The sequence below is a fragment of the Sus scrofa genome, chromosome 2 (assembly GCF_054392235.1).
Source record: "Sus scrofa isolate SSC_HxYL_T2T_F1_AM1 chromosome 2, Sscrofa_HxYL_maternal_Yorkshire_Landrace_v2.0, whole genome shotgun sequence".
Classification (NCBI taxonomy): domain Eukaryota; kingdom Metazoa; phylum Chordata; class Mammalia; order Artiodactyla; family Suidae; genus Sus; species Sus scrofa.
The window spans coordinates 99,519,017-99,537,427 of record NC_139384.1 but is presented as its reverse complement, the minus strand read 5'-3'; the positions used below and the strand labels follow the sequence as shown (position 1 = coordinate 99,537,427).

General features: G+C 40.6%; 2 protein-coding genes across 11 annotated transcripts in view; one reads left to right on the top strand and one right to left on the bottom strand.

Annotated features, from left to right (window-relative positions):
• Window positions 1-12,389, bottom strand: part of ZFYVE16 (zinc finger FYVE-type containing 16) — a 61,459-nt gene extending 49,070 nt beyond the window's left edge. For 7 of the 10 annotated variants that reach the window (XR_002341786.2, XR_014838115.1, XR_014838117.1 and 4 more), the window contains exon 1: window positions 11,842-11,981. The gene's annotated coding sequence lies outside the window, so the exon portion shown is untranslated. Of the gene's footprint in view, window positions 1-11,841; window positions 11,982-12,123 lie in introns of those variants that run through there. The other 3 variants (XR_014838116.1, XM_021084493.2, XM_085013909.1) reach the window with 1 other exon arrangement.
• SERINC5 (serine incorporator 5) overlaps window positions 11,565-18,411 on the top strand; it is a 203,092-nt gene continuing 196,245 nt past the window's right edge. Inside the window, exon 1 of the mRNA XM_021084491.2 lies at window positions 11,565-11,948. The gene's annotated coding sequence lies outside the window, so the exon portion shown is untranslated. The remainder of the gene's footprint in view (window positions 11,949-18,411) is intronic.

Here is an 18,411-nt window from a genome sequence, read left to right as displayed (position 1 = left end):
TTTGGAATCTTCCCTCTGGCTTATTAGTCACTCAATCTGGACTCAACTGACAGTAGGCCAATAACCATCTCCAGAACACTCCAGACCTCACAGCCAGCCATGTCTAGAAACAGCTCCACCAATTAGCAAGCAAACACCAGCTTCAAGACCTGACTCTGACCACTAATCCAGGCAACATTAGCCCTGGACCAACCACCTCATGACACAGCCCTGCCCACCAACAGACCAACACCAGGACTGGGACTCCCCAGACCATGCAGCCAGCCATGCCAGGTCCCCTCCATCCTCCACCCGTACCAGCAGCCAGCAGCCTTCAAACTACTGAAGACCTGGCAACCAAAATAGACAAAGGCCCAGCCACACCTACCAGGATGCCAACAGCAGTAAGCCCACCATAGAAGAAGGGCCCACACAGCCCACAAGCCCACACGGAGGGCACTCCCTAGAGCAGATATGGGGAGCAGAAGGGAGTACACTCTGGGCACCAAAGGACATCTTCTATATAAGGCAACTTCTCCAAGATCAGGAAGTATAACCAACCTACCAAATACACAGAAATAAAGACAGAGAATTAGGAAAAATGAGACAACAAAGGAATATCTTTCAAATGAAGGAATAAGATAAAACCCCAGAAAAAGAACTATGATAAAGAATTCAAGGAAATGGAAGTTCCAGTCGTGGTGCAGTGGTTAACGAATACGACTAGGAACCATGAGGTTGCGGGTTCGATCCCTGCCCTTGCTCAGTGGGTTAAGGATCCGGCATTGCCATGAGCTGTGGTGTAGGTTGCAGATGCAGCTCAGATCCCGCGTTGCTGTGGCTCTAGCGTAGGCCGGTGGCTACAGCTCCGATTCGACCCCTAGCCTGGGAACCTCCAGATGCTGCGGGAGTGGCCCAAGAAATAGCAAAAAAAGACAAAAAAAAAAAAAAAAAAAAAAAGAATTCAAGGAAATGATCATAAAAATGCTCAGAGAACTCAGGAGAAGAATATATGAACATGGATGGTGAGAAGTTAGAGCTTCCTAATGAAGAATTAGAAAATATAAAGAACCAGAGTTGAAAGCAACAACAGAAAGAAAAAATATACTATAAGGAATTGGCAGTAGATTAGATGATATAGAAGAAAGTGAGGACAGCTTAAGAGACTTCTGAAATAACATCAAGTTCACTGACTTTTTACTATAGGAGTCCCAGAAGGAGAAGAGAGAGAGAAAAGGTCAGAGAACATACTTCAAGACATAACAGATGAAAACTTCCCTAACCTGGGAAAGGAAACAGATATCCAGAACCTCCAGAACCAAGGAATCACATTAGGTCCCAAAGAAGATCGACCCAAAAAGAACCATACCAAGACATACGGAAATAAAATGGCAAAACTGCCATTTGCAACAATGGATGGACCTAGAGCATATTTTGCTATGTGAAATAAGTCAAACAGGAAGACAGATACTGTATGATTTTATTTATATGTGGAATCTAAAAAACAAAACGGGAGTTCCCTTGTGGCATGGCATGGGTTAAGGATCCAGCATAGTCACTGCAGCAGCTTGGGTCACTGCTGCAGTGTGAGTTTGATTCCTGGTCCAGGAACTTCCACATGCCATGGGCATGGCCAAAACAAAACAAACAAAAACCAATTAAAAAATAAAAATAAATAAAAAACAACTGAACAAACACAACAAAAGAGAGTGGCAGATACAGAGAACTAATATATGGTTGCCAGAGGGAGGGTGATGGGAGAAAATTACAAAATAAATGAGTCATGGTATGACATGTATAGTGTGGGGACTACAGTTAATAATTATTTAATATTTTTGTATGGTGACAGACGGTAACTAGACTTGTTGTGGTGATCATTTTGAAGTGTACAGAAATACCAAATCACTATGTTGTGTACCAGGAACTAATACAGTATTATAGGCCAAGGAACTAATACAGTATTATAGGCCAATTATACTTCAAAAGCAAACAAACTCATAGAGAAAAAGATCAGATTTGTTACCAGAGGCAAGGGGTAGTGGGGGAGGAACTGGATGAAGGCAGCAAAAGGAACAAACACCCAGCTATAAGATAAATAAGTACTAGGGATGTAATGCACAACGTAGTAAATATATTAAACTGCTGTATGTTGTATATGAAAATTGTTCAGAGAATAAATCCTAAGAGTTCTCAGCACAAGGAAAAGAAATGTTCTCTATTTCTTTAATTTGTATCCATGTGAGGTAATGGATGTTCACTAAACTTACTGTAGTAATCACTTTACGATGTATGTAAGCCAAATCAGTATGCTCGGCGCCTTAAATGTAAACAGTGCTGTATGTAAGATTCATCTCAATAAAACTGGAAAAGGAAGTAAATTAAAATAAAATGGATGAGATCTAAATATAAAATGCACTATTATAAAACTTCTTGAAGAAACTATAAAATAAAATCTATCTAACCATGGCTTTGGTGATGGATTTTTAATTTAACACCAATAGCATAAGACATGAAAGAAAAAAAATTGACAAGCTGGATCTTATTAAAGTTAAAAATATCTGCTCTGCTGGAGTTCCTGTGGTGGTACAGCAGTTAACAAATCTGACTAGCTTCCACGAGGACGCAGGTTCGAGCCATGGCCTTGCTCAGTGGGTTAAGGATCCAACGTTGCCATGAGCTATGGCGTAGGTCACAGACATGGCTTGGATTCTGCACTGCTGTGGTTGTGGTGCAGGCTGGCAGCTATAGCTCTGATTTAACCCCTAGCCTGGGAACCTCCATATGCTGTGGGTGCGGCCCTAAAAAAAAAAAAAAAAAAAAAAAAAAAAAAAAATCTGCTCTGAAAAAGACACTGAAGAAAATGCTCTAAACAAGTCACAGACTGGGAGACGATATTTGCAAAACACATGTCTGATAAATGATTTGTATCCAAAAAGAATTCTCGTTTGTTTTTTTTTTTTTTTGGCTTTTTAGGGCCACACCTGTGGCATATGAAGGTTCCCAGGCTAGGGGTTGAATGGGAGCTATAGCCACTGGTCTATACCACAGCCCCAGCAATGCTAGATCCAAGCCAAGACTGTGACCTACACCACAGCTCACACCAATGTCGGATCCTTACCCCACTGAATGAGGTCAGGGATTGAACCTGTGTCCTAATGAATGCTAGTCAAATTGGTTTCCACTGAGCCACAAAGGAAACTCCATAAAAAGAATTCTTAAAATTCAACAGTTAGGAGTTCCCTTGTAGCAGGTTAAGGATCTAGAGTTGTCACAGTGGCTCAGGTTGCTGTTGTGGCAAGAGTTCAATTGTCTTGGAAACTTCTGCATGCTGCAGGTGCAGTCAAAAAAAAAAAATTTTAATTTCAGTTAGATAACAAGCTATCCAACTTTAAAAATGGGCAAAAATTCTGAACAGACACCTTTCCAAAGTTAGAAAGTTACCAGATAAGAATATGGTAAAATGTTCAACATAATTTGTCTTCAGAGAACAAGAGATTAAAACAATGGATACAGGAGTTCCCTTCTCAGCTCAGTGGTTAACGAAACCGACTAGGATCCATGAGGATGCATGATCCATGATCCCTGGCCTAGCACAGTGGGCTAAGAATCCGGTGTTGCCGTGAGCTGTGGTGTAGGTCACAGACATGCTCGGATCGTGCGTTGCTGTGGCTGTGGTGTAGGCTGGCAGCTATAGCTCTGATTCGACCCCAAGCCTGGGAACCTCCATATGCTGTGGGTTAGGCCCTAAAAAGCAAATAATAATAATAATAATAAAACAATAGATACAATCTCATATTTATAACAATGGCCGAAATCCAAAAAACTGACAAATGCTGCAAGGATGCCAAACAGCAGGAACTTTGATTTATTGCTGATGGGAATGCAACATGGTACAGCCACTTTGGAAGACATCTAAACAGTGTTACCTATGATCTAGTAATCATAATAGTAGGTATTTAGTCAAATGATTTAAAGATTTATGTCCACACAAGAACTTAGATATAAATGCTTATAGCAGCTTTATTCGTAACTGCCAAAATGTGAAAGCATCCAAGACGTCCTTCAGTAAGTGAATGGATAAGTAAAGTCTGCTACATCCATGTAATGGAATATTATTCAGTGATACATAGAAATACACTATCAAAAAAAAGTAACGTACTATCAAGCCACAAAAAAGATGGATAAATCTTAAATGGGTATTGCTAAGTGAGAGAAGCCAGGCTAAAAAATCTACATACTGTACAATTCCAATTTTGTGACATTCTGGAAAGGGTAAAACCACAGAGACAATAAACATATCATTGACTGCCAGTGCTTTTGGGGGTGGGGAGGACTGAACAGGTGAAGCACAGTGTGTTCTTTAAGGGGATGAAATTATTTTGTATAATACTAAAACAGTGAATACAAAACATTAAGCATTTGTCAGGATCCATACAACTTCATAACACAAAGAATAAACCTCAATGAATGTATATTTTAAAAAATACTGAGAAGGTTGGGGGAATCTCAGACAGAATGTAGAATGTGGGGGGGGGAATCTAAATGTATCATGATTGTATAAAACAACCATACTGAAGGGGGTGGAGGAAAAAAGTTCTACCTTTGGAAATGAGTGGAAACATAAGCATTGCACTCTAGTTAGTTTTACTGTTTTATTGTTTCTTTGGGGAGTTCCCATCATGGTGCAGTGGAAACGAACCCAACTAGGAACCATGAGGCCATGGGTTCCATCCCTAGCCTCACTCAGTAGGTTAAGGATCTGACATTGCCATGAGCTGTGGTGTAGGCTGGCAGCTACCACGGTGATTCGACCCCTAGCCTGGGAACCTCCATATGCCATGGGTGCAGCCCAAAAAAGCAAAAAAATAAAAGTATGGGGGTATGGGTTAATTCTGAAACCATTATATATGTATGCCATAATTGAAATTAAATAAATAGATGGCTAATGGTGGGAGTGAGGTTTCCACACTCCTGGAGGGAAAGGTTACAGATAAGCAAGGGGAAGAAGCTGGAATTATCCATGTGGAATCTATGTTTGAGATAGTATACAAATTCATGCTTAGCTTAAAATGTACACGGATGGTTACACATCTGCACTAATTTTTTGATTTGAAATATTTATAGATTTTACCATAAACATGTATCTCTTGCTTCATCAGCTGAGAGGGTCAAAAAGCAAAAAGCACACTAATGCCCTGATCTTAGTTTCTGCAGCAAAAGGATCCAAGGCTCCTTGGAGAAATGGCTTATTCTAAGACTAAGACAGGAAATACACAAGACAAGCATGGAGTATCTTGTAATTCCAGAAAGTAAGGAAGTGCACATGCACACACACAATCAAAGGGGTTTGTCAAAATCTACCTCCCATTCAGTCTTCTTAGGAAGCTACTAGAAGATGTACTCTGCTAACCTGAAGGAGACACCAAGGAAGAAAGAAGACCTGACATTCTGAAAACAGGCCATTCAACATAGGGAAGAGATAACTGGAATTCACAGATGATTATGAAAGGGCACTCCAGGAAGATAGCTGTCCAAGAGGCCTAGAGAGCAACCCATCAAGATGGAGGCAAGGGAGTTCCCGTCGTGGAGCAGTGGTTAACGAATCCGACTAGGAACCATGAGGTTGCGGGTTCGATCCCTGCCCTTGCTCAGTGGGTTGATGATCCGGCGTTGCCGTGAGCTGTGGTGTAGGTTGCAGACGTGGCTCGGATCCCGCGTTGCTGTGGCTCTGGTATAGGCCGGTGGCTACAGCTCTGATTGGACCCCTAGCATGGGAACCTCCATATGCTGCGGGAGCAGCCCAAGAAATAGCAAAAAAGACAAAAAAAAAAAAAAAAAAAAAAGATGGAGGCAAGGTGTCAGACAATTACAGGAAAGATGGTACAAGATAAATAATTTTCTGATGACTGTGAATCTACCAAAAGGAGATTTACACACCTTGTCTGAAAGGATGTTAACAAATTACATAAAAGATATAGATGACATATGAAAGAACAAAGATATAAACTATAGGAAAAACACAAAATTATATAAGAAAGGAAGTATCATCACAATATACTACCTGGCTCAGCTGTATACAATATGTACCTAAATCATGCAAACACTAAATGATTTAACTAAAAATTAACATAATTAACTTGCAAATATAAAGGAGGGGATAAATGTAGTATTTAAAGGCAGACACTGGTGTAACATACCTAAATTCCATCTTCTATAATAGGAAAATTGGTAAATAGTGTCTAAAACTGTGGTAGGATGGGAGTAGGGAGGAAAGATAGCTATATAAATAAGCATGTTATTAAAAACTTAGAGGGGAAAAAAAGTTGAACAGTCCTTGACTGAGGAGCAGCCTTCTTCAATAAGGGTTCTGTGAGAGAATTAAGTCTTAATGCACTAAAGCATCCACTTCTATGTAATGAATAAAAATCCCTCCTTTGCATCTAAAATGTTACTGCAGTTAGTCCTTGAACAATGGGACTGGGATGCTTACTCTTCATGAAGTTATGGATAACTTATAGTCGGCCCTCCCTATCCACAGTTCCTCAGTATCTGAAGTTCCGCAGGAACTTGGATTCAATTAAGCAGGATCGTGTAGTATTGTAATATTTATTTACTATTGGAAAAAAAGACTACATATAAGTGGACCTGCAGTTCAAACGTGTGTTGTTCAAGGGTCAACTATAGTTATAAATCACCCTTGGGGGAGTTGAGAAAATAGTTACTCCTATTATTTCCTGGGTTTGTGATTTCGATGAAGAACACTTAGAAAATAGAAAAGCTGCTTTTGTAGAGTGGGATTCTGGGGAGAAAAAGATGAGGGAAAAGCACTAGTGTTTTTCATCATAAGCACTGTAGTATTACTTGACTCTTTAAATTATGTACAGGTACCCCTTTGATAAACATAAACATAGTGTCGAAAACTGAGAGTTCCCTGGGGGCCTAGTAGTTAAGGATCTGGCACTGTCACTGCTATGGCTTGGGTCACTACTGTGGCAATGGTTCAATCCCTGGCCTGGGAACTTAGGTATGCTGCAGGGATGGTCAAAAAGAAACAAACAAAAATAGCAGAAAGTAATAAAGGAACTCAATATCAAACATATTTTTAAAAAAATAAAGCATAGGAGTTCCTATCGTGGCACAGTGGAAATGAATCTGACTAGGAACCATGAGGTTTCAGGTTTGATCCCTGGCCTTGCTCAGTGGGTTAAGGATCCGGCATTGCTGTGAGCTGTGGTATAGGTCGCAGATGTGGCTCGGATCTGACGTTGTTGTGCCTGTGGTGTAGGTCAGCAGCTACAGCTCCGAATAGACCCCTAGCCTGGGAACCTCCAAATGCCACTGGTGCAGCCCTAAAAGGACAAAAGACAAATAAATAAATAAATAAAGCATAGAACTAAAAGGTATAGAAACAGTTCATTAGAAAAAGCCAGATGGAATTTATTAAATAACATCTACTGATAAAGTATTTCTATCTAAATAGCAATATACTACTAAGCATTATGTTATCTGAGGCACTGAAAAGACACCAAAAAACCAGTAAGATAATTAAATAATAAATCAATCTAACAATTTCTAAAAGGTATAACACTGAAATCTTTCGAAATGAAATCTTACTAAGCTGCACATACTTTCCATTTCAATCAACCGATTTACTTACAGTGCTAGTAATCTATCCTGTACAGAAGACACAAAAGAAATACAAGATATACTCTCTATTCTAAAGTTTATTTATGTGTGCCACTTCCATAGAAAAATATCTAATATATAATGTTAAAAGACAAAAACAGCAAATTGTAAAACTTCATTCATAGTACATAGTACAAACCTAATGAGCCACAACAGGAATTCCTGGACCCATTTTTATAGTAAGTTCTAAAAACATATATACAGTATTAGCAAACATATACATAGTATTAGCAAGACAGAAAAAAATAGAGGCGCAAACACCAAACTATTAATAACGTTGTCTGTGATTATGTAAGCTTTTCACATCTATATTTTATGTCCTTATAGTATTTTTTGTTTTGTTTTGTTTTGTTTTTTTGCCTTTTCCAGGGCCACACATGTGGCACATGGAGGTTCCCAGGCTAGAGGTTTAATCGGAGCTGTAGCCACCAGCCTACACCACAGCCACAGCAATGCGGGATCCGAGCCGCGTCTGCAAACTACACCACAGCTCACGGCAATGTGGGATCCTTAACCCACCGAGCAAGGCCAGGGATCAAACCCCCAACCTCATGGTTCCTAGTCGGACTCGTTAACCACTGAGCCATGATGGAAACTCCTTTATAGTATTTTTTAAACAAAAAAATACTACTTTTATAATCAGAAAAAAAGATAATTTCTTTCTTTTCCTCCTAAAAATGATAATTGGGCACATAATATGAACAGGCAGCTAGTAAGATTATGAAAAAACATTCAATGTACAATCTGCACTATCAAAGTAACACAAATTATTTATTTCTTTAATTTAAGGCCACATCTATAGCTTATGGACGTTCCGAGGCCAGGGACTGAATCTGAGCCACAGCTATGACCTGACCTGCATCAGATCCTTTAACCCCTGTGCTGGGCCTGGCCCCCAGGGATCAAACCCCCACCTCCACAGCAATCCAAACTGCTGCAGTCAGATTTTTAACCCACTGTGCCACAGCAGGAACTCCCAAAGAAATGCAAATTAGAACACATACCTTACTAAATCTGAAGATAATTTTTTTTTTGTCTTTTTCTCCTTTTAGGGCCAAACCTGCGGCATGTGGAGGTTTCCAGGCTAGGGGTCTAATCAGAGCTGTAGCTGCTGGCCTACACCACAGCCACAGCAACACAGGATCCGAGCCGCGTCTGCAACCTACACCATAGCTCACGGCAACACTGGATCCTTAACCCACTGAGAGAGGCCAGGGATCGAACCCTCCACCTCGTGGTTCCCAGTTGGATTCGTTTCCACTGTGCCATGACGGGAACTCCCTGAATATAATCTTTTTAATAAGAAAAGTCTTCAAAAAAATAATAAAATTCTTCAATGTTTGTAAGCATCTGATATAAAGAGCATCTCAGATACTGCTGATAGAAGTAAACTGGTATCCTCTCTCAGGGGAACAATGTAACAATATGGATCAATGGATTCAAAAAGATTCCTAACATTTGATCTAACAGTTCTCTCTTTAGACATTCAATTTAAAAATTCAAAACTGAAAATATACAAAGGTATTTCACCAAATTATTAATTGAAAGAATCTAAATACCAACATTACAACACAGAAAATCATGGAGGCATCATAAGCCATGTTTATGTCTATTAAAACTTTTTTTTTAAAGAACAAACTCTATGACCTAGCAATTCTACTTGTAGAGAAACACTAGCACTTACACACAAGAACAACACATCACAAAGAATTTTCAATGTTACAACATTTCAAATAGTGAAAACTGCAAAGAACCTAACAGCTCATCCAAGCAAGAATGGTTAAATCAGCTTTCTGAAACTGTGGTCTGAGGACCCCCTAAAAGAATCCAAGAGATTTTGGAAGAGTGAGGTCCTTCCTGTATGAAATATTTATCTGTACAAGAATGAATTTTCTTTTCTTTTTTTTCCCCCCTTCTTCTTAGGGCTGCACCTTTGGCACATGGAAGTTCCCAGGCTAGGGGCTGAATCAGAGGTGCAGCTGCAGGCCTACACCACAGCCATACCAGATCCAAGCCACATCTGCGAACTACACTGCAGAGTACAGCAACACCAGACCCTTACCCTACTTGAGGGAGGCCAGAGATAGAACCCCTACTCTCAAGGACACAATGTCAACTTCTTAACTCAGTGAGCCATAACAGGAACTCCTGGATTTTCTTAATACTTCAGCCTAAACAAAGAAGCAAAGGAGACTGAAGGGAAAAGCAAATATGAGAATCTGTTTCCTATAAAGCCAGGCATTAAAGTCATCTCAAAAATATGAAAAACTGTTCTCACTAAATTTTTAAAAGAAAATAGTTACTTTAAACAATATTATTAATTCAATATATAATATAATGGACTTATTATTTTTTAAATAAGTACAAAGTTTTAATTATCTTAGTTTTAATTTCTAAAATAGCATATACACTGCATTAGAAAACAGAAAATCTTTCAGTCCTCAAAAACTTTTAAGTGTATAAAGGGGATCCTAAGACTCACTGGATTAAATAAACTGTGATACCATCATATTATGTAACATTGTAATTGGGGATGATAATTAAATAGGAATTTAGTTTTATCTGTAGTGTAAGGTTTTGTTTGTTTTTGCTTTTTAGGGCCACACACCTGGGGCATACGGAAGACCCCAGGCTAGGGGTCAAATCAGAGCTACAGCTGCCGGCCTACACCACAGCAACAAAGGATCTGAGATGAGCCTGTGACCTACACCACAGCTCATGGCAACACCGGATCCCAGACCCACTGAACAAGTCCAGGAATGGAAACTGAATTCTTATGAATATGGATTCTTTTCCGCTACACCACAGAGGAACTCCTCTGTAGTGTTAACTGTTTTGAAAGATATTTTGCTCATATATCACTTGTGTAATCAAAAATCATAAAGTTATGTTTATGAAGTTTTCAAAAAACAGGGGAATGCTTAAAAATAAAATTTTTTCTTTGCTTTTTAGGGCAGCACCCTAGGCATATGGAGGTTCCCAGGCTAGTGGTTGAATAGGAGCTACAGCTAAAGCCTAAGCCACCGCAAGGGATCCGAGCTGCTTCTGCAACTTACACCAGAGCGCACAGCAACGCCCAGTCCTTTAACCGAGTGATCTGGGCTAGGGATTGAACCCCTGACTTCATGGATACTAGTCCGGTTTGTTTCCGCTGAGCCATACGGGGAACACCTTAAAATATAATTTTAAGCAAGAAAAACAGGCAACCTAACTGTCTATAAATTATAATCTCATCTTAATTAAGAAAATGCCATGGGAAAACTGAGAGGTAAAAAGTCAAAATTAACTGGTGCTGAATATCTTTAAAGTGGAGTTACAGTTGATTATTTTTCCTTATTCTTTATTCCATTTAAGTTTTGGACAATAGTGTCCAGGGGAGAAAAGGGGGACGAAATGAGGTGAAAATTATCAAACCACTCAAATTTTGCCAATTCAAAAGCTCAAAATAATAAAGATCCTCAAACCACCTATTTTGTTAAGTGAAAAATATTGTTATCAAATTTATGAGCTGGTTTCCATACAATCAAATTAACAAGAACACCCTCAAGTCTGAATATGCAATCACGGTAGTACAAATAAGTTAACAGTTAAAAGTTAGGTCATCTTTTACAATTTTTCAAACGTATCAAAGAAAAGATAGTGGAAAGGAACACTACCGCGTCCTTCTGGTCAAAAACGGTAAGACAATACGATGGTGCGGGGAATGGGCTTTGCGAAACTCGGGCGCCGATGACAGATTCGTCTGCCGGTGCCGAGACCTTTCAGCGCAGGGGCTACCAGCCCCTCCAGCAGACGCAGCCCCTTCTCTAGCCGGGATGGCAGCCCTGGGGGCGCTTCACCCAGCACCAGCCGAGAGCGGGGGTCGCCCTCTCCCCAGCGCCGTGCACTCTGGGAGGCCCAGGTGGGCGGGACCCGGCAAAGAACCGCCGTGATTGCCATCCTGGCCTGGTCCGCACCTCCCGGCTTTAACGAGCGGCAACCTGGTTTGAGTCTTTTTTCCCGGCCAGCCCAGGGGGCTTGGGAAAGGGATGAATCGGGGGCCCAGGCTTGGCCCCTAGAGGGACAGGAGGGCCAGCCCCGGCGCCCAGGGCAGAGAGACCAGCGGCCACCCTGCTTTCTCTGTGAGGGCAGCAGGGGCGAAGAGAGGCCAAGACGCCTGTTGCAGGGGGCACTTACCTCCCCACACCCCGGCGGAGCTCTTTGACGCCTGGACGCGACACCGCGCAGAGGAATGAAGAGCGACGCCGGCCGGGAGTGCAGGGAGCGCGGGACGTCGGCTCAAGGTTTGTTTCCACCACCTTCCCTCACCCGCAACTGGGGAGAACAGATAGCGCAGGCGCAGAGGAAGCTTTCCTTTGACTCACACGCCCCCTCGGTCCGCGTCCGCGGCCTCCCTACTCGCGAGGCGCCTGCGCGCTGCGATGCGGGATCTAAATCCCTGGGCGCTGGGCTGCTTACCGGAAATGCCTGAGGCGGTTCTGGGGTGAGGGGGACGACGGAGGATCTTCTGTAGTCCTCGACTCGGTTTCCCACTAGAGGCCCCGGGGCAGGGATCCCGAAGCGACCAGTGTCGGTGGCCTGCTTCCTGTGCCCTTCGCTGACCTAGACACAGCTTCCCCGCCCCCAGCCTCCGCGTTCACAGGGCTGGCGCAGAGCTCGGGCAGCTCGGGCCTGTACCGGACACACCCGGCCTGTTCTCCGCGCTGCTGTCCTCCCGGAAAACCTTTTTTTTTTTTTTTTTTTTGCTTCATACTGGTTTTGCAACCAGCTCCCCCTCCGCCCCGGCAGCAAAAAATGCTCCTAACCCACTGCAGTGCCTCAGGCCCTCCAGCTGATTGGCCATTCCCAAGGGCTCAGGCTTTCCTTCTGGTTGTTTTAGTTCTGCTTTTCTGGCAGTGGTCGGAGAACAGCTGCCTTCCTGTCTGAAAACAAAAGCTAATTAATCTGGAGAAGCAAATGTCAATCATGTGATGCATATTTGTGCTTGTGTTTTACTATTTTCACCAGAAGTTTCCTATAAATTTAAATGGAAGAAGAGACGTCTGTCTGGGGCCAGGGTGTCATTACAGACTGGGGAAAAGAATCCACCACTTACCGAAAGATTTTAACCAGCTCAGAATTCATACTGGTCTTTAAAAATGTCAGAGTTGTAGTATCTCAAGAGTATCGCAGTCAGATGTAATTTGAATCAGTGTTCAAATCCCAAATCTTGAACTTGGACAAATATAATTTGTGATCTTTCAAAGATATTTTATCTTGATTTTCCTCAGCGCTGAAATAGTGTGGTTTTGCTTCAGTGGTGAAACTTCTTTTGATTGATTAAAATAATTTATTGAGCATCTGCTATGTGACAGTGTGTTAGATGCTTTGCTTAGGTTATCTCGTTTATGTTTAGCTTAGCTTGTTTAATCCTAAAAATAATTACACAAAGCCCAGTATGCATTGTCTCTACTGTGCCCAGTGTTGCTCCCAGATAAATGAAATGGGGTCACTACCCTTGAAGAAACACAGCAGAGATGCCTGTGTACAAGTGCATATTTGAGGTAAAAATATTCTGTTGCACAGTGTAAGGACAAAGACTAGAAATAGAAAGTAATAAGGCCTTAAACAGATAAGTGGGAAAAGTATATGTACGAATGGTCAGTTCACAAATTAAGAAATTTAAATGCCTACTGCATATTTTATTAATGTTAAAACTCATTAATAATGAAAAGAAGACAAAAGAGACATTATTTCCCTTGGATCTAATTGGCCAGGTTGTTTATATTCTGAAGAAACTCCATTGGTGGGGATAGAGTGAAATGAGGACTCCTATCTTCTTGGGGATGTAACTTAGAACAAAATTTGGAAAGTTACTTGTCAAATCGGATAAAGAAATGTTCACATGACCTAATTCAGTAACTTCTCTTTTGGAAATTATAAGGAGCTATTTCAGAATACAAAGATTTAGGAGTTCCTGCTGTGGTGCAGGGGTAAAGATCGTGCATCGTCTCTGCAGTGGTTCAGTGGCTGCTGAGGCATAGGTTCAACCTCTGGCCCAGAAACTTCCATATGCCACAGGTGCAGCCAAAAACAGTAAACAAGTGGAGTTCCCATCGTGGCACAGTGGAAACGAATCCAACTAGGAACCATGAGGTTGCAGGTTCAATCCTTGGCCTCGCTCAGTGGGTTTCCTTGGCCTCCCTCAGTAGGTTAAGGATCTGGCATTGCCATCTGTGGTGTAGGTCGTAGATGCGGCTCAGATCTGGCGTGACTCTGGTGTAGGCCAGCAGCTGTAGCTCTGATTAGACCCCTAGCGGGGGAACCTCCATATGCCACGGGTGCGGCCCTAAAAAAATGGCCAAAAAGGCAAAAAAAATAAAAATAAAAATAAAAAAACAAGGATTTAGATGAGTAAGAAAATAAACAAGTTATGGAAAACTCAAATACCTTTCACATGTAAATGCAGTTGTACTTTGTATCACATTTATTTGTTTATGGGAGTTTCCGCTATACATTGCTTTGTGCTGGGAGATGTAAGGACTACACAGATAATTTATTATTTTTGCCCATAAGAAGTTCACAATCGACTATGTCATTATCTCTTATTAAGATAAATAATTGAGAGATTGCTGTGATATAAGAAAATTACAAGACCTTCGTATAGATTCTTGGTCAGTTAAGTTTTCTGAGATTTCCTTTGTCTATTGAACTGAAGAAGAAATCTACACACAAAATGCAATATCAGATCAAATATTAAGGAAAAAGAGTCTCTGGCAAAATTTGAGTAATAATTACTAAAACATTCCACAAATCATCTTTCACCTAAAGATCCTAGTTTATAACTAAATGTTTTCTAGACTTGAGAAAATTATCCTAGTTATAGAATATTTGGCTGAGGTATTCTTTATGCCACCTAGTCATTACTTGGATCATCAGCAGTTTTTATTTTCAAAGGTAACTAGAATCTTTATGATCTTTGTTTGTTTTGTTTTTGGGGTGTTTGTCTTTTTAGGGAGGAACTGACGGCATATGGAGATTCCCAGGCTAGGCCTACACCACAGCCATAGCAACTCAGGATCCAAGTGGAGTCTGCAACCTATACCACAGCTCATGGCAATGCCAGATCCTTAACCCAGTGAGCAAGGCCAGGGATCGAACCCGCATCCTCATGGATACTAGTCGGGTTCATTAACTGCTGAGCCGTGATGGGAACTCCAGAGTCTTTATGATTTTAAGATGCATAAATTCCATTGTAATAACTTCCAAAGCTGTTCCCTTTTCATAAATAAACTGGGTGGAGAAAATACCAGTAGCAAATAAAGCTATTACAATTATTCATTTGTTTCATGGCTGGTCTTAAACTAACAAGCAATGATAGAACTAGGAATTCATTGCTCAAAAATACAGAATGTGACCTGCATCTTTTAGTTAACCATTAGCACTTAAAGTGCTATAACACCATGTTAAAATATCTGTGTTTCAAGGAAAAGCCCTAACACCTTTTTAAAGAAATTATCTGCTAGTCTAGTGCTGGTTAGATCAGCTATTTGGAACAATGTCTCTAAGTAAGAAATGGTTATAGTTTTGGTGACCATGAGAGCAAGTTTGTTTGTTTTTGCTTTTTAGGGCTTCAGGCAGGGCATATGGAAGTTCCCAGGCTGAGGAATCTGAGCTGCAGCTGCAAGCCTACGCCACAGCCACAGCAACTTGGGATCTGAGCCACCTAAACCACAGCTCAGGGCAACACTGGATCTTTAACCCACTGAGCAAGGCCAGGGATTGAACCTGTATCCTCATGGATACTAGTTGGGTTCTTAACCCTTTGAGCCACAATGGAAATGCTAGAGCTAATTTTTTTTAAATGCATAGAAACGGCTTGGAAGGAAATCCAGTAAAACATTAGCTGTGACTCTCTTTGGAAGGTAACATTATGGGTGATTTCTCTCTCTTCTTTCTAATGCTCCATAGTTTCCAAGTTTTTTTTTTTTTATAATGAGAACATATTACTTTAATGATCCAAAAGGGGAAATGGAATAACTCCTTTTGAAAAGTATTGCTGAATTTGTAATTCAGCCAACTAATTACTTTACACTCATTATGCAATCTCTGCATACAATGTATTGCATGACTGTGAGTCATAAGAGAGAAGTAACGCATAAAGATTGATGATGACTTTTGTCTGGACACTGTCTTAGGGGTGGGGCAAGGTACTGTCATTCCCAGGGCTCAAGTTTGGTACAACTTCAGCATCATGCACACGTTCTCTTGTCAATCGGATCAGAATTCTTTTTTTTTTTTTTTTTTTTTTTTTTTGCTTTTTGGGGCTGCACTCACAGCACATGGAGGTTCCCGGGCTAGGGGTCGAATCAGAGCTACAGCTTCTGGTCTATACCACAGCCACAGCAACGTGGGATCCAAGTCACGTTTGCGACCTACACCACAGCTCAGGGCAATAACATCCTTAACCCACTCATTGAGACCATGGATGCTAGTTGGGTTCATTACTGCTGAGTTATGATGGGAACTCCAAGGGGGTCAGAATTTTTTGGTAAATATTTCTAGTTCTTCTCTCTTCTGGAGTTTTGATGGCACTGTACCTCCTGGCCCCTGTGGCAGAATAGGGCCAGATGACTGTTTTATGCAAATGAACTGTGAGAAGCGACTTTCTAGACTGGATTTTTTACTCACCAATGTGAGGCACTTCAGAGCCTCCTTTCCCTCTGGCATAGCAATAAAGACTTGATACAGTGGCTTCTCTATTAATCTGGTTCTTGAGGAATTCCAGAGCACTTCTCGAGCTAGAAATCTTCTGTGCCAGGGAGATTTTTGGCTGATTTGTTACAACATATCTGCCTGTTATGACAGATAAGCTTTGTTTTATACCTCTGAGCTATGGGCCTGGCTATTCCAAATGATACCCTGGGACAGTACCTCAATAAGACTTCTGTGGCAACATTGTTTCCTAATGCATTTTTCCTTCACAAGTGAATTACTCTATACTTATAATTATGACTTTCCAGGTAAATACATTGTGTTGTAAATGCATGCTTAATTTCTAGTACTTCTCAGAGTGATAGTGATTTTTTTTTTTACTTTAAATGCTATTTATTATGGAAAATGTCCATCACATATGAAAGTAGAATAGTGCAATAGAACTCTCAGCTTCAATATCAACTCATGGTCATAGATCTTATTTTATCCGTAAATCCACCTACTCTACCCCTCCCCCCACAACTGGATTATTTTGAAGCAGATGTCATTTATGGTATCTTTTCATCATCTCAATTTTTCTAGATGTATATTTAAAAGACAAGCACTTTACAAAGTAGGAGTAATAATGCAATGAAATCCTTTTATAGCCAATATCATCATCTAACTTCAACATGGATAACTTTGTTTCATCCACAATCTTACCTCGTACCCTTATTATTTTGAAACAAGTCTCACGTGGCCTATCACTTCATAAATATTTCCGTATGTATTTCTAAAATAAAATAGCTCTTTACAAAAATTTATTAACAATACCACTATCACACCTGAAGATTTTAACAATAATTCTTCAACAATGCCAAATATTTAGGCACTGGTGTTCATATTTACAATTATTTCATAAATGTCATCATTTAACATAGCTTATGTGAATCAAAATCCAAGTGAGTTCAACATATTGAGATTATTTTACATCTAATAAAATTCCCTGTTTCTTTTTTGTTCTTTGCCTTTTTTTTTTTTTTTTTGAAAAAGCCATGTCTTTAGGCCTATAAAATTTTCAGTTATCTGGACTTTTCTACACTTCCCTCCTCTTAGTATGGTCTAACATGTTTCTCTTGCCTTTGTATTTCCTGTAAACTTGTAGCTAGCTCTAGAGGCTTGGTTTGATACAGGTTCAGTTTTTTGGCAAAGCTACTTCCTAAGTAGTATTGTGTACTTCCATCAGGAGAAACATAATATTTTGTTGGCTCTTTTTTAGGGATGTTAGCAACCATTGATAATCACTACTTGGATTCATCCTTTGATTTGGGGTTTGCAAAAATGGTGACATTCTAATCTATTATTTCTTTTTTGTTTATTGGCTGGAATTTTTCTAGAGAAAAACATTCCCTCAACAACAATTTAGTTTCCCCGAAATACAGTTCACACAGGAAAGAGAGTTAATTTTTTTTTTTTTTTTTTTTTTGCTTTTTAGAGCCTAACCCACAGCATATGGAGATTCCCAGGCTAGGGGTCTAATAGGAGCTACAGTTACCGGCCTACAACCACAGCAACGCCAGATCTGAGCCACGTTTGTGACCTACACTACAGCTCATGGCAGCACCAGATCCTTGACCCACTGAGCGAGGCCAGGAATCGAACCCGCAACCTTGTGGTTCCTAGTCGGATTCATTTCCACTGCACCATGATGGGAACTCCGAGAAGTTGAATATTTGACTTTTTACATTGCGAACCGTTTTCAGAAGAAATGAGTTGGTTCCCTTATATCCTCCAAAGGAGTCCAATGGTGGGGGGGTGTTTAATTTATGTAAGTTAAATAAACATGTGTGTGTGTGTGTGTGTGTGTGTGTGTGTGTGTGTGTGCATGCACATGTGTGCATACTAAAACATTTCTCTAGGGTTTTTGTTTTTGTTTTTGTTTTGTTTTATTTGCTGTTTGGTGCCACACTCACAGCATATGGAAGTTCCCAGTCTAGGGGTCAAATCAGAGCTGTAGCTGCCAGCCTATGCCACAGCAATGCCAGATCCTTTAACTCACGGAGTGAGGCCAGG